Source organism: Amblyomma maculatum, chromosome 5 (genome assembly GCF_055883805.1).
Source record: "Amblyomma maculatum isolate TAMU_Amacu chromosome 5, ASM5588380v1, whole genome shotgun sequence".
Taxonomy (NCBI): Eukaryota; Metazoa; Arthropoda; class Arachnida; order Ixodida; family Ixodidae; genus Amblyomma; species Amblyomma maculatum.
This window is the reverse complement of record NC_139348.1, coordinates 28,742,881-28,758,409: the sequence shown is the minus strand read 5'-3', so window position 1 is coordinate 28,758,409 and position 15,529 is coordinate 28,742,881. Positions and strand designations below refer to the sequence as shown.

The window sequence follows — 15,529 nt, the reverse complement described above, 5'->3', positions numbered from 1 at the left end:
TGGAGGAGAACCAGCCGTTGATCTGCGTCCAGGTTGCGCAGCATCTGGTAAGTCACCCCATCCGGCCCTGGCGCCGAGCGACGGTGGCAGCGCTGTAGAGCATTGTTGAGCTCCGTCACTGTGAAGGGGGCATCACAAGGGCCACCAGGGGTAGGAACGCTGGCGCTGTCTCCGGGGCTCACAGGTGAAGTTTGGTTGCCTAAGTTCGCGGGGCTTTGCGGCGCAAAGCGGTCCGCAAACCGCTCAGCTAGTTCCTCGTAGCTAAGGCCACTCGAGGTGGCGAGAGCGGCCAGCGGCTGCGGGTTCGCTTATGGCGTTGTGATGCGTCGCAGAATGGTAAAGAGCCACCGCGAGCTACAGTCCTCCTCCATCTTCCTGCAGAGCGATGCCCACTGCCGGCGGTGAAGTTTGTTGGAATGCCGCCTCGCTGCCGTGTCCAGCCGGTTGTATACTGTCCAGTCAGTTTGTCGGTCGGTCCGCCGCGCTCGTCGCTCAGCTTTGTCGCGTTTTTGAGTTGTCATCCTGCCTCCCTAATTTCGACATTTATCGTCGAGACCGTAATGATAAGCGCGGTGGCGGGGTACTCATAGCTGCGCGTCAGCAGCTGCACTGCTCTGTTATCCACATTCAATCATCACTAGAAATCTTAGTCGTATCATGCAACGCATCATACCCTCCAATCATTGTCAGAGTTTGCTATCGTCCGCCAGACGCTGAAGCTTCTTTCGCCACGCACTTTCGCAATATTATCCACAACATTACTGCCTCCTATCCTCACGTTCCGATTGTGCTACTGGGTGATTTCAACGTTCCTGCAATAATATGGTCTGATTTGCCGCAAACAATGTCTAAACAAAACACCGAAAGTGATTTCGTAAATTCATGTCTAACACTAGGGCTATCACAACTTATATCTGAACCAACTACACAGACTACTCATTCGTCCAATATCCTTGATTTGCTCCTTACTTCACACCCTGATCGCCTTACATCGCTAATCCACCTGCCAGAGATTAGGGATCACGCCGTTATCCAGGCTTCATTCAAGTTTCACCTAACTGCATCGAGTAAGATAAAGAAGAAGATAACCCTCTACGACAAAGGGAACTACAATATTATTAAAGAAGAGCTAGCCAATTTCTGTGACTTATTCCTACCTGGATTTTCCCATCGAGACGTTGAATCTAACCGGCTCCTGTTTAAAAACAAGATGCATGATCTAACTAAAACTTACATTCCAACCATCACTGTTATTGAACGATCCCAATCACCATGGTTCAACGCAGCACTAAAACGGCTCAACGACAAGGAAAAAGCGACAGTTCCGGACTGCTAAGCGCTTAAATACACCGATCGCATGGGAAAACTATCGCTGCACCGAAAAGAATTTTCAATCGCTTGCCAAAAAACGAAACACTCCTTTTTCACATCAACCTTACCTAATATGGTGCGTACTAACCCCAGGCAGTTCTAGAAGACCATCAGCCCGCAACCCTCCAAACACTTATCATCACGTGATAACCAAGGCATTCCCATCTTTGATAAAGATATTCCTAACGTCCTTAACGCCGCTTTCTGTTCAGTATTTACATTAGAACCTGGCACTGATCTACCTTCTTTTACATCCTGCAATCATTCACCCATACCAGAAATAACTATAAACGCTAGCGGCATTGCAGCACTAATTGATTCTCTGAGGCTTACTTCTTCAGCCGGCATCGATGGCATCTATTCTAAAATATTGAAGAGCACTAAACATGCAAGTAGTGTCATCTTATCGCAAATTTTTCAGCAGTCGCTCTCATCTGGTGCAGTTCCACAAGATTGGAAAGGGGGGAAGGTCATCCCAGTCCCCAAGAAAGGTAATCCGTTTTCCCCCAACAACTATCGTCCCATATCACTAACTAGTGTCTGTTCTAAACTAATGGAACACAATTTACTCTCACGTTGTAAAATTTCTTATAGATACTAACTTTTTTCATCTGAACCAGCACGGTTTCCGCAGGGGACTCTCTTGTGATACTCAGTTAGCTATCTTTATAAACGATATAACCTCTAACCTTGACACTAACACCCCAGTCGATGCCCTGTTTCTGGATTTCGATAAAGCATTTGATAAAGTACCCCACAAACGTCTATTTTTAAAGCTCTCATCTCTGTCCCTTAACACGCTAGTTTTCAATTGGATACGAGACTTTTTAACTAACCGTCAACAGTTCAATAATAACGGCTCCTCAGCTTCATTCCCCGTTGTTTCTGGAGTACCACTAGGCCCTGTTCTAGGCCCTCTTCTGTTTTTAATCTATACAAATGACCTTCCTAATCATATTTCCTCAAATATCCGTTGATCTATCGCCCTATTAACAACATAACCGATGCTAATGCACTTCAATCTGATCTCGACAACATTCAAACCTGGTGTGACAAATAGCTTATGTCCTTAAACATTAAGAAATCAGCTCTTCTTACCTTCCATCGAAGACAGACCCCTACTACCCGGAAATACACTCTTCTTGGTTCCGCCCTCAACTCCGTAACTACCGACAGATAGTTAGGAATTAACTTATCTGCCGATTTTGCATGGACCGATCATATAACTACGCTAACAAATGAAGCTAACCGTGTCCTCGGCTACTTACACCGCAACATTCAAGTAGCCCCGCCCTCTGTAAAATTATTCACATGCTGCACCTTCGTTCGACCTAAGCTTGAATACGCATGCGCTATCTGGGACCCCTACCAAGCTAATCACATTAACTTGCTCGAATCTGTTCAGAACCGAGCGGCACGTTTTCTTTTTTCCGATTACTCATACATGTTCAGTGCTACTAAACGCAAAGGAAAAGCTAACCTCCCCAACCTTTTTCACCGTCGCAAAGTCGCCCGCCTCTCCCTCTTCCATAAATTCTATAATGAATCCCCTCGAAACTCTGCATTCTACCAGCACACCGCCACTCCTCTCGGCTCAGCCATGACAAGATGGTATACCCACCTTCAGCCCGATCATCAGCCCATCTTTCCTCGTTCTTTGTACAGACACCAAAGGACTGGAATGCCCTTCCTGCTACCGCTGTTAGTCATTGCAATCACACCCACTTCAAGCACTTCATTGAAAAACTCATCTGCATCACCCAAGGCCCACCCCTCATGTAAAACCCTTTCACAGGGGCATTTTAAGCATGGAAAAAAAAACAGATGCAGAGATGTCAGAAATGCATCTTCGTTATGAACGTGTATTCCTTATGCCGCAAATCCCCATTAGACTATACCACCATCCTTCAGGATGCAGAGACTGGCGCACCGACACCAACTGATAACCTTAAAGAACTTCACTGCTCCTCGCCGGGTCTGGGGCGACGTCAGAAACTCGTCATGTGGTGCTGCAGTTGCTCGGGCCACACCCCTTAAGTCCATGAATATTAAAAGATCCGTTTATCTCTCAATAGAGGGCAGCAACATAGGTCAGGACTCCTGACCGACCTTACCATCATGAAGAAAGTATCCACTGCCACATTGACAAACCTTTGGCGGAAATCTGGGTGGCGATCATTCAATACTCGAGCCATTAAATTGAAGAGCCAAATTCAAATGCAAACTTGGAAGAGGCAGCATCATGGGCTGGCCTAAATACAGGCAGCAAACAGAGTCAGAGGCGCCCATTTAATTCATCCGGGAATGGTGCAATGCTGTACGGCAGCAAAAAAGAAATCAACTACGAAAGTACCACGCTCTCCACAGGTACCAGCAATGGGCAGACACCTATTCATTTTCTGGTAAGCTAGACGAAGGTTAGTTTGCAAATGGCAGCCATCTATACCGCTCCTTGAGGCTGCGCTTCACCGCGATAAAGGCAGAAACATAAAAGTATGGCGAGTATCTTTACGACCAGAACTGGAACGACGTCTTTGAATCTTTACATTAGGAGCTTTCCGCACGTGAGCGATTTTCAGCACCCTAGTTGATAGCACAACCTCCACGTCCCTCTCAAATCAAACAATTCGAAAGATAACCTATATTTTCCCCCGAGTAATGAAGTCCTTGCAGGGCGCCCTCAAAACCAATTAAATCGTCTCCAATGTCCTGTGAGCACGTTACAATGCATGAACGCATCATATGAGACACACTCTGCAGCTTTTCGATGGTCTTTTCTGTCGTCGTTTAATTAATCACGAATAATTCAGCCCTTTTGGAGTATGCATCTACCAGCATCAAAAGCCACTGGTTGTCTGTGAAAGCAAAATTCAGGTGAATACGTACGTTACCATCTAATGCTCGGCCAACCCCAAGTTTGTAGTGGGGCTTTCATGGCCGTGTTCTGCTTCAACTGACAGCTAGTTAGAGTAGCACATTGAATATCTTGGGTTAATTGCGGCCACTATACATAGCTATGCGAGAGCATTTTCAACGCTTAACTGTAGGGTGACCTTCCTGGAAAAGTGCAAACACTTGTTTGCACAAACAGTGAGGAACAAATACAAGATTTCCCCACGTAGCGCACTGCTGATCTACGGACAGCTTATGCTCACGAACAAAGTACGGGGACAATTCACTGTCAATTATATGCGCACGCCAGCCTTTCGCACTTTCAGCACTTTCGATAGCCCGCTATCAGTGCTCGGTGCGTTCCTGATTGCTTCATTAGACAAGGGAAGTTCATCGACACTTGAGAAGACGTGTACGTAATCTCAGGCACGTTTATCACTTACCAATGACAATCTCGAAAGCGCACCAGTGCTCCCTTCACTGCTGCCTTTACGATACACTAATTTGTAACCGTACACCGCTAGCAACAAAGCCCATCGTCGCGTGCGTGCCGCTGGCAATACTGGAATGGGCTTGTGCGCCAGAAGGCTAACTAATGGCAGGCAATTCAAATAAATGACAAAACCGCGACCAGAAAGGTACTTGTGAATCTTCAACCCAAAGACAACGGCGATAGCCTCTTTTCCTACATCAGCATAATCTTGTTCTACTTTGTTCAATGCCCTAGACGCATATGCAATTGGACCTTCCTCGCTACTAATTTCATGAAATAGAATGGCGCCAACGCCGTACGTGGATACATCAAACACCAGCCCTAGCTCTTTGGTTTGGTCGTAGTATGTCAAAACCTTTTTTTTATCAGCTAGCCACTTTTTACTTTGCTGAAAAGCTTTCTGTGCCTCACGTGATCACTTAAAGCTTATCCTTGATGTTACGACATCGTACAATGGCCTCAACCATGCGGTAATGTTGGGAACAAAATTCCCGTGAAAGTTAATCAACCCCACGTAAGCCCACAGCGGTGCGTCATTCTCTGGTTGGGGCGCCTCTGTTACAGCTTTCACTTTTTGATTTCACGGCCGTATCCCCTTTCCGCAAAGAAGATGCACCAATACGAGACAGAGGTGTGAAAGTATTTACACTTTTCTCTGTTAAAATCTATGCCTCTGCCCTGAAATAGTGACAGCACACTTTCTACCTTATGAAAACATTCCTCAAATCCTGCTCCTGCTATAAGTACGTTATCTAGGTAGCCTGCTGGACTATAAATTCCTTAAAACTCGTCATCCATGATTACCTGAAAGATCGCAGGTGCACTCGTAATGCCATAGGGTAGGCGCCTGTGCTTGAACAACCCTAAATGTATGTTTACCACTACTAGCGACTGCGTCTGGGGATGCAATTACGGCTGCTGATGTGCAAGCACAGTAAAATATTTGCACCCGGCCATTCTTACAAGCAGATCCTCCATGACGGGAAAATTTAATGATTCGTTTTAAGGTATGGGTTAAGCGTTACTTTGAAGTCAGCAGACACCCTGACCTGGTGTTCGGTTTGGGCACTATACCACTAGTGGTGTCGCCAAGTCGATCTGCTGAACCAGCACTAACCCTCCAGTCTTCACGACATTCTGCAATTCCGAAGTCATTGCTTCCTTAAACGCAAATGGCACCGATCGTGCTGTACAAAAGATTGGTGTACTACATTCCTTGTTTCAGTACTAGCTTAATTGCACTGCTCTTTATTAGGGCCAGGGTAGGCTCAACAATCTTAGTGTATTTCACCCAAGCAAACACTATGCACACTATACCAGTCCAACTTTAGTGCTGCCAGCCAGTCCCGTGTCAACCGCACAGTGTTGGTATTCTCGTTTGTCTTCACGACCATTAACGGAAGCTGCTTGTGCTGACCGTTGTCTCTACCGAATCGTTTATTTTCCCCGTTACCGACAGCGGTGTACCTCCATCAGTTTTTAGCTTTAGACTCATGAAGATTTGGGTAGGCTGGGCGAGTACTTCTTGTGTAGTGCCTCTGGCACAACCGATACAGACGTCCTCGTATCAATCTGCATGCGAACATTTTTAGGATCTAACTTAAGGCAAATTTTGTAAAGTCCGGTGCTTCCCTCACAGGAGTAAATATTATGTAGCGCACGTTCATCCGCGTCATTGTCCTTAGCTATCGCGTTCCCAAACTTTCTACTTCTGTCCTTGCCCATCTTCGCCAAGTACTCCACACATTTGCACAGCCGACAGCAATACTTGCGATATCTGCAGGTAGCCGCTCCATTCGCTGAGCCGCATCAGGAAAAAATCTGGTTACATAGTCGCTCTTTCCCCATCAGGCAACGTAGCCGCTTCTTTCCTCGCGGGCGTTGTAGTTTCCCGCTATCTGGCATCAGATGGAGAAAGCTGACGGTTCCTTGCCCCACCCAGAGCTGAAAATCCTTGCTTTCTTTGCGAGCCAACTCGATACTCTTTGAAACATCGCAGGCATTTTTAAACATAAACTTTCTCCGCTTAAACAACTAAGCTGGAGTTTCTCTGTCACAGAGCCCGGCCTCCAAACGGTCGCGAAGAGCCCTGTCCAAAACGCCCCGAAATCTCAAGACGCCGCCAACCGCTTTATCTCAATCGTGAACGCGGCCACTGCTTCACTTTCTTGCTGGAAACGCCGGTTAAATTTGAACCGCTCAGATATTATTGAGGGTTTTTGCACGTATTGCTCTAGCAGGGTTTGCGCCAGCTGTGCATATGTCTTGTTTTCCGGCTTTTCCGGTTGCAGCAAAGTGTTTAGAGTTTTGTAGGCGTTCTTCCCCATTGCTGTTATGAACACCGACACCTTCAAGTCGTCGCTCACCTGGGAGGCCTTCATGAAGTGTTCGAACCTTTTCACGTAGCCCTTGAAGTCTTCATCGCCGTCCCCGACGAACTGATCGAACCTTCCACTCATTGCCCATTTCCAATTTTGTTCGTCCTCTCGAACTGAACAAAAAAAAACGTAAAAAAGGAGAGGAGCGCAGACCAGCAAAAGCTTTGCCAGGCTTAAAACCAATTAAAAATGAATGAAAGGGAGCAAAAGCTTACCACCTCGCAAGGGAGCAATGGCATACCAACTCGCCCAAGCATCAGTTCTAGCAATTGTCACCTTTTTTGCCATGCTTGAAGTTACCGTATTATGTATTTTCGCTATTAATATTTAATTGCCAAATCATGTCTACTTATGCTCTGTGTCCCTGTTGTATATTATTTTATTGTTCACTGCTGTTGCCATGCCTGCTTGGACTTCACTAATGGTATGCAGTATGTACGTAAATAAAAAAAAAAAAAAACATACGTGTATTTTTGAAGATACACGGTCATTCCACTGCCTTCTTTCCACTTTGAGGGCCTCACTCGTAATCCACAATGAAAGTAGCTTAATACAGCAAAATAAATTGTCAAAAGTATTTGCGACCCAGCTAGGACGCTGCCATCGGCCAGAGTCAGGACAACGTGTTTCTCAAAATTCTGGCTTCTCACTTTTGCGTCCTCTTTCCTTCACAGAGCTGAAACCTCCAGATAGCCGTCTCAGAATCCGCCAGAGGCAACACTTTTATCATTCCTACAGTTTAGGTTTTAGATATGTACTGCTTTATGCTCGAAAGATCTGAAAAAAAAAAGATATTTTGGTGGACGGCGAGGTGAGTGATTGCCGAGTAAGAGGCCGGAAATAGCTTATTCGTCGTCTCTATGACCGATTGGCCAATTTTATCAGCGCTGACAACCATTTGAGCAATTAATCCAACTTTTTTGCAGTTGCATTCAGGTGCAGCCAGTTTATTAGGGTATTGACAGTTTTAGCTGAATATTTGTGCGATTGTTTTGCATCTGAGCTGTCTGAGCTCCAGTATAACTAAATTGGTGCATACGATTTAGACTCATCAGAAGCAGGAGTCCAGGTAAGCATGGTGTTTTTATCATGATAGTGTCGCCAATTCTTTTCAGCTGGTTTGTGCTGCACACAAGTTTTATCATGCACAATCTGTTTGATGGCCTCGTGATTGAAAATTACCACGCATGTTTGAGAATCAGTGCTTAATTGCATGATTTCAGGGGCCTCTCGACCTTTCTTTGTTCGTTTGTTTTTTCTGTTACCACAATATGGCTATTTACTTTCTCGCTGACGACTGTGTCATCTACCGGAAAACAAGTGACAACTTGGACTTATATATATAAGGGTGAGAGTGAAGCTAGTGGAAACGTAATGCACTAATTTGTTAATGTCTCCGGATATAAATAAGAGCACAGAAGCTGTACTCAATCGAAGTATATCATATTACACAACAAAGAACCCCACGGACATCGCCCCAATAAAACTTTCGCCTAGATATAAAGATCTTGCCCAGTGTGATAGTGAAGGTCACGAACATCCTATCGCGTTCTTGAGCAAAAACGTTAGTCCTGCTCAGACTCGCTGGACGATAATTGAAAAGGAAGCATATGCCATCATTTGGGCTCTGGGCACGGTGCAAGATATATAGGTAGGGACACAGCAGGCCGCGCCGATGTCAGATAAAGTCCCCTAGTTTATCTAAGTCTCATGAGATGGCAGTTCGCTCAGAGGCCCGTAACGTAGTTTGCCGCAATACTTTGCAATTGGGAATACGCGCTCTTTGAAGACCATTTTCTCGGAAACTGTGGCCGATGAGGGGAAGAAAATATTGTGCCGCATAGTTTTTTTTATAGGTTCACCAATAAAGACGGTTTTCGGAAGCATTGGCTTCGCGCACGCTTTAATAAAGGCGTAGAAGGCGATGCAGTTTCCGCGCTTAATTTGAACCTGCTGCATGAATAACCGGCGGCGCCTTGACAACAAAGCAGCAATAATCACTTATCTTGTTTGTTGTCTGACATTGCCGCTTTGACTCATGCGTCAGTGTACCGGCTCACTCCACCTTCTCTATGGCCCCATGTTTGTTTACAAGTTCGCTCGTTACTTTGTTCTTTAATTTAGAGGTTGTGGTGGTGGTGGTGGTGACTATGGTTTATTTTTTGGGGTGGGGATACTAGTCACGTCTTATGTTAGCCATCTTTGTGGCATCACTCTTGGTGACCAGGGGGAAGGGGAAGTTGGAATTAGGGGGAGGTAGGGGAGGGGGAGGTTGCTGACGCATCAGATGACGCCGCCATTTCCGCACGAAGCACTATAGGCCCATGCAGGCCTACAGGATAGAGCTGAGGCCGGTCTCCTCCAGATAAATCAGGAGGAGCCGGTGAGCAGAAAGTTGGTTCCGAGCCGGGAAGAGCATTTGCCCTTCCGTATTAGCAGGGAGACCAAGATTCCAGTAGCTAGTCAGAAGTTTCTGGCGATGGCCAGAGGTTGTCAATTGTTTTCCGCAAGTTTCCACCGAACTACCCCCCCCTCTCACGTTCTCTGTACAAATTCTTGATACGCTTATGAACTAGGCACAGTGTCTAGTTCGTGGAAACATATTTTGCAGCGTTGACGTTTCTTATCCTATTTCGTCTGTTTCGCGCAGTCAGCGTAGGCCAAGATGATGTACTCAGACTCCATGCTAATATGATGACGGAGCAACAGAGCCAGGTGCTCAGCAGGCAAACTTAACAGCGGGCAAATTTGCTTCATCATTACTTGTACGTCTACAACCCTGACCAAATGTGTAAAGGGGGCAGGACGCGCGCACTAGGTTGCGTGTTTTGGAGTTCGTGCTGTTGTTCGCATGCGACTGAACGTTTGAACCGCTCAGCCGAGTTAAAGCTAAGTCAAGGTAGAAACGCGCGCGCGCTATCATCGAGCATTTTTGCGGGCGTTTCGATGGCGGCGTCGGGGAGAACTTCTGCCGCCTTTTTTTTTAGTTTAAATGTCTGAGTTTACGTGAGAGGTGGGCATTCAACGAAAAAATACTGTGGGAACGAGAAAACAACCACATGCTTACGAAAGCGAACTAAGCGACAAAAATAACAGGAAGGGTCCATCGCCTGATTGTGTGCGAGTGCGGTGTGGGGGAGAGAACTCTCTTTGCACATATTATTGGCTGTTCGGGTTCTTTGAGGCAAGCAATTCTGAGATACCCTTGCCTTAGATCACTACGGCATTTGTTTCGGTTGTCTTAAAAAACACTCGTTTCCACTTTTGTTCCTTCGCTCACCTCATTTTTCGCTCCATCGTTTGCATGTTAGTGATTTCTGATATATAAACTGTGAAGGCTCCGCCTTCTAGAATACGGGTTCGCGAGCGATGGTCACGCCCGACGAGTGAAAACCAAGTCTTTCTTAAAAACACCGGTTTATTCCGGATCAACAGAAAAGTATAAAATAGAAAAGAAACAGCATTGGTCAAAACTGCGCTGGAAACATGCCGTCGAAGTTCGCGACAATGGACTACGATGATAAAACGGAACAAGGGTCAGGGCTTCACCGCGACAACACAAAGCACACTGCGGCACGATGGGCGAGTAATAGGGCCAAAGCGTTGATCACGGTACAAGAACATTGCTACTCGCGTGGCAGCACTCACGCTAACACTCCTAAGGCTTCCTTGAAGGCGCCGCTTCCGTCTTCGCCTCGCAGGACTCCGCTCCGTCGTCCGTGTACATCCCGCCGGCTTGGGACGCTGCCACGCCGCCCTTCTGTGGCCGGCCTCCCGGCGAAAAAAGCCCCGAGCCTTGCTTCCAACGCGCTTATCTACCCTCTGTCTCGCGCCGATAACATGCCGCCCCCGCTACGGGCAGCTCGCTCATGCGTACTCGCGCTGCCCGGGCGGACACCAACACAAACAGAAAAAAAGCGCGCGCGGTTCGAAACGCTAAAAGGGGCTGTGGGGCCCCACACTCCCCCCCTCTCAAGACGGGACACCTCCCGACGTGTAAAACAACAATAACGCGGGATAAGGGTGGAACTGGTACTGCTGCTGGCGGGGCGCATGCTTGGAGGTATCCGCCGAGCGTGGGTAGCCGTAGTGCCTGGTAGGTCAAGTGGTTCTATGTGGCTAGTGGACGGCCGTGGTAAGCTCGGAGATCGGCCACGTTGACTGGTCCGGCTTCTCGACCACCCTGCACATGGCGAATAAAGTAAGAAAGCCGAGACGCGCGCTTTGTTATCGTGTAAGGGCCAGTCCATCGTGGAGCGAGAGAAGCAGCAAACCCTTTTGCTGCATCACTTAGTGGGTGCGTGCGGCGAAGGACTTTGTCGCCGACTGTGAATTCCAAAGGTCGCCTTCCCTTGTTGTACTGGTTACAGTGTTCCAGGCGGGCAAGGTCCAGGTTTTCCCTTGCCTCCTTCAGAGTCTCGGCCAAGCGGCTGGAAAGATCATGAGCAAATTTAGAATGGCTAAGACCCGGTAAATCAGAGCCATTCAGAGCATGCTCAATAGGGAACCTGAGCTCACGACCAAGGAGAATGGCCGCTGGCGTAAAACCTGTTGACCGGTTTACCGTGGTTCTTGTGGCGAAGGCCATCTCCTGGATACGAGCGTCCCAGTCCTTGTGTCGCTCCGTGAATGCCACCATCATAGTCTTGAGATTTCGATTCACTCGCTCTGTAATGTTTGCTTGAGGATGGTAGGGCGTAGCCTTTTTGTGCTGCACGCCAAGAACTTTGCAAGTGGCAGTGAATATCCTACCGGTGAAATACGTGGCATTATCAGTGATAAGCTGAGCTGGGAAACCAAAGCGAGTGAATGTTTCTAGTAGCTTATCCCAAATTATTTTCGAGTCTAGCCTACTCAGGGGATACAGTTCTACCCATTTCGAGAAATGATCAGTAATTACTAACAAGTAGCGATTCCCTTTCACTGATCTGGGATAGGGACCCATTATGTCGCAAGCTACAATTTCCCATGGGTATCGGCTCTCTACAGGTTGCATGAGGCCCGGTGGTTTTCCTCCCCTTGGCTTCGCGGTCTGGCAGGTATGACAAGTGCGGACGAATGTCAGGACATCCCTTCTCATGCGGGGCCATGTTGCAACGCGACACAATTTGTCATATGTTTTCTTGCCATCGCTGTGACATGCGAGGCGTGTATCGTGGAAGTACTCTAGAAAATGCTTACGTAGGCCCTTAGGAACGACCACACGAAATGCGGACTCACCGCTGTCGGTGTCCGCAGCAGGTATATACCGCAGGATCAAACCATCTTCTGCTTCCACGTAGCAGTCATAGCTTCCGTTAAGCTCCCGGCTCCCTGCAGGGCTGGCGCTGTTCAGGCTTTGGCGTATCTGGTTGCACTGGTCGTCTGAAAGCTGAGCGTCAAGGAGCTGTTGACGGGACACCAGTGTGCCCCAGGTGTCGGCAGGAGCTGTCACAGCATGGACCGCGGGTGCTCGCTCTCCCTCGCCCGGGAGTGGAGCTCGTGACAGGGCGTCGGCCACTTTGTTGAAAGTGCCTCTTCTGTATTCTATCCTGTAATTATACTTTTGGAGAGCGAGTGACCAGCGGGCCAGACGGCCAGCTGGATTTTGCAACCTCGAAAGCCACGATAGGGCCTGGTGGTCGGTCTGAATAGTGAATTCTGCACCATCCAAATACATGTCAAATTTCTTGAGGGCAAACACAATCGCGAGACACTCTTTCTCTGTCACAGTATAGTTCCTTTCCGGTGCCGTCAGTGTATGACTAGCAAATGCCAATGGGCAAAGCTTTCCTTGATGTTCTTGAAGCAATACCGCCCCAATTCCGTACTCACTTGCATCCGTTTGTACCGTGAATGGCCGGTTAAGGTCTGGAAGCCGCAGGCGTGCAGTATCCGCGATGGCTGCAGACAGTGAACGGAATGATCCCTGCTCGGCTTCTGTCCATGACCAGCGGGCACCCTTCCGGAGGAGCTGATGGAGGGGTCGCGCCAGGTCAGCGCAGTTCGGGATGAAGTGGCGGTAGAATCCCACCATGCCCAAGAAACGCTGGAGGCTCTTTATGTTGTTTGGTGGGGGGAGCTGCAGAATGGCTTGAAGCTTCTCTTCATCCGGGCGAACTGTGCCCTGTTCCACCATGAACCCAAGAAGATTGATTGTGCTTGTCACCAACTGAACCTTGCCGGGGTTAATGGTGATGCCCGCCTTCTGCATTCGTTGAAGGACATTCGTTAGATGACGGAGGTGCTCTTCTAAGCTTTCTGAGAACACTACTACGTCATCCATGTAGGCCATAGCGTAGTTAAATTTAGCGTCTCCAAGCACAATATCCATCACCCGTTGAAAAGTAGCAGGTGAATTGCACAACCCGAAAGGCAAGCGCACAAATTCGAACAGTCCCCGGTGGCAAGTGAAAGCCGTTTTCTCAATGTCGCAGTGGTCAATCGGGATTTGCAGAAATCCCCTACTGCAGTCGAGAGTTGTAAAAAATTTTGCTGACCCAAGTGAGTACATGACAGAGTCAACAGACGGGAAAGGGTAAGAGTCTCGCACTGTCACAGCATTCAGACGTCGATAATCGACACACAAACGTGCTGTTCCATCCTTCTTAGGCGCGAGAACAACAGGAAACGCCCAGGGGCTTTTTGATGGTCTCACCGCACCGGTAGCCACCATTTCGTCGAGAGCCCCATCCAGCAGCGCTCGCTTGTGGACACTCAAGGGCCTTGGATTGAATCTGATAGGACGAGCATCGCCGGTGTCAATCCTGTGGGTTAGTACGTTGGCCTTCCCCGGAGCCTCCGTGAACATTGCTGCAAAGGGCCTGAGCATTGTCTCGATTCTGCTTTTTTCCGCTGGTGACCCCGTGAAGGAATTCAAAACGGTTAGAATACCACAGCCTGTGATATTGGCCGAATGGCCGTTCGTGGCAAGCAACTGTGACTGTGGCTCAGCGGCCTTAGTCTTGAACTGAAATGCTTCTGTACCGGTGCCATACCGATAGGTTCCCTTACTGAGATCTATCACGATTCCTGCCTTCACTATGAAGTTACGGCCTAGTATGACTGGCCAGGATAGTCCGGGGAGGTGTAGGAAACGCTGTCTAATCTTTCGACCATTTATAGCAACTGTTAGGCGGGCTGTTGAGGTTGCGGGTACTATGTGAGTCGACGCCATACGAAGGTTAGTGTTTACACTCCGCAACCGGACACATTTTGTCTCGCAGGAATTTTTCACCTGATCGCCGAAGACTGACACTGTAGACCCTGTGTCTAAAAGGGCTGGAAGCTCCAGTCCGGCCATTTTGACCAAGACCAGCGGGGTCTTGTCTGGTTGGCATTCCTCAAAAGAAGTTGACGGGACTGCACTCACCGAGTGTTTGTAGGGCTTCTCGGGGTCCGCCTCATGCGCAGGTGGTGACAATGGTACCTGTGTCGAAGACACCTGGGTCTGTGGCACCTGGTTCGATTCAGGCAGGAAAGGTAGCGACTGGATCAGCTCTCCCGGTGGTTGGCCACGTCTGTGCGGCCTGGCCGCTGGATGGTGCGATGACCAAAACACCCTCCCCTGTGTTGTCCTGGATCTGCGAATCGGAGGACAAGTTGTGCCCGGAGGCGACGCCCGCTTCTCACCTGATGGCGACACCGTTGCACCCGGTGGTGACACCCACGTTGCACCCGGTGGTGACACCCACGTTGCACCCGGTGGTGACACCCACGTTGCACCCGGTGGTGACACCCACGTTGCACTGGTAGGAGACGTCCGCGTTGCACCCGGTGGTGACACCCACGCTGCACCCGGTGGTGACACCCACGTTGCACCCGGTGGTGACACCCACGTTGCACTGGTAGGAGACGTCCGCGTTGCACCCGGTGGTGACACCCACGCTGCACCCCTAGGTGACGTCCACGTTGCACCCGGTGGTGACACCCACGCTGCACCCCTAGGTGACGTCCACGTTGCACCCGGTGGTGACACCCACGCTGCACCCGTAGGTGACGTCCACGTTGCACCCGGTGGTGACACCCACGCTGCACCCGGTGGTGACACCCACGCTGCACCCGTAGGTGACGTCCACGTTGCACCCGGTGGTGACACCCACGCTGCACCCGTAGGTGACGTCCACGTTGCACCCGATGGTGACACCCACGTTGCACCCGATGGTGACACCCACGTTGCACCCGATGGTGAATGGTAGCCGGCAGCCGCTGTAGGAGATCTCCGGGATTTGCGCGCTCTGACGTGGGGTGTCCCAACTGCTGCCACACAAGGGGTACCCGCGCCTGCGTATGGCAAGAAGACACGGGGCCCCGTCTGACCTGTCGCCCCATGAAATCGGCTTGTCACCTGAGTAGACGCTTCAGGGCTTGTGACTCCGTGCAAGTCGCCAGCCTCCGTACGGCAGCCTGGCGTCTC

General features: G+C 49.1%; 1 long non-coding RNA gene across 1 annotated transcript; it reads right to left on the bottom strand.

Moving 5' to 3' along the window:
• Positions 1–10,508: 10,508 nt before the first annotated feature.
• On the bottom strand, positions 10,509–14,880 carry LOC146187916 (uncharacterized). Its single transcript, XR_014707454.1, has 3 exons — positions 14,746–14,880; positions 14,486–14,649; positions 10,509–11,564 (listed from the first exon to the last, which is right to left on the bottom strand). It is a non-coding gene; the product is annotated as an uncharacterized LOC146187916 (long non-coding RNA).
• Between the last annotated feature and the right edge of the window lie 649 nt (positions 14,881–15,529).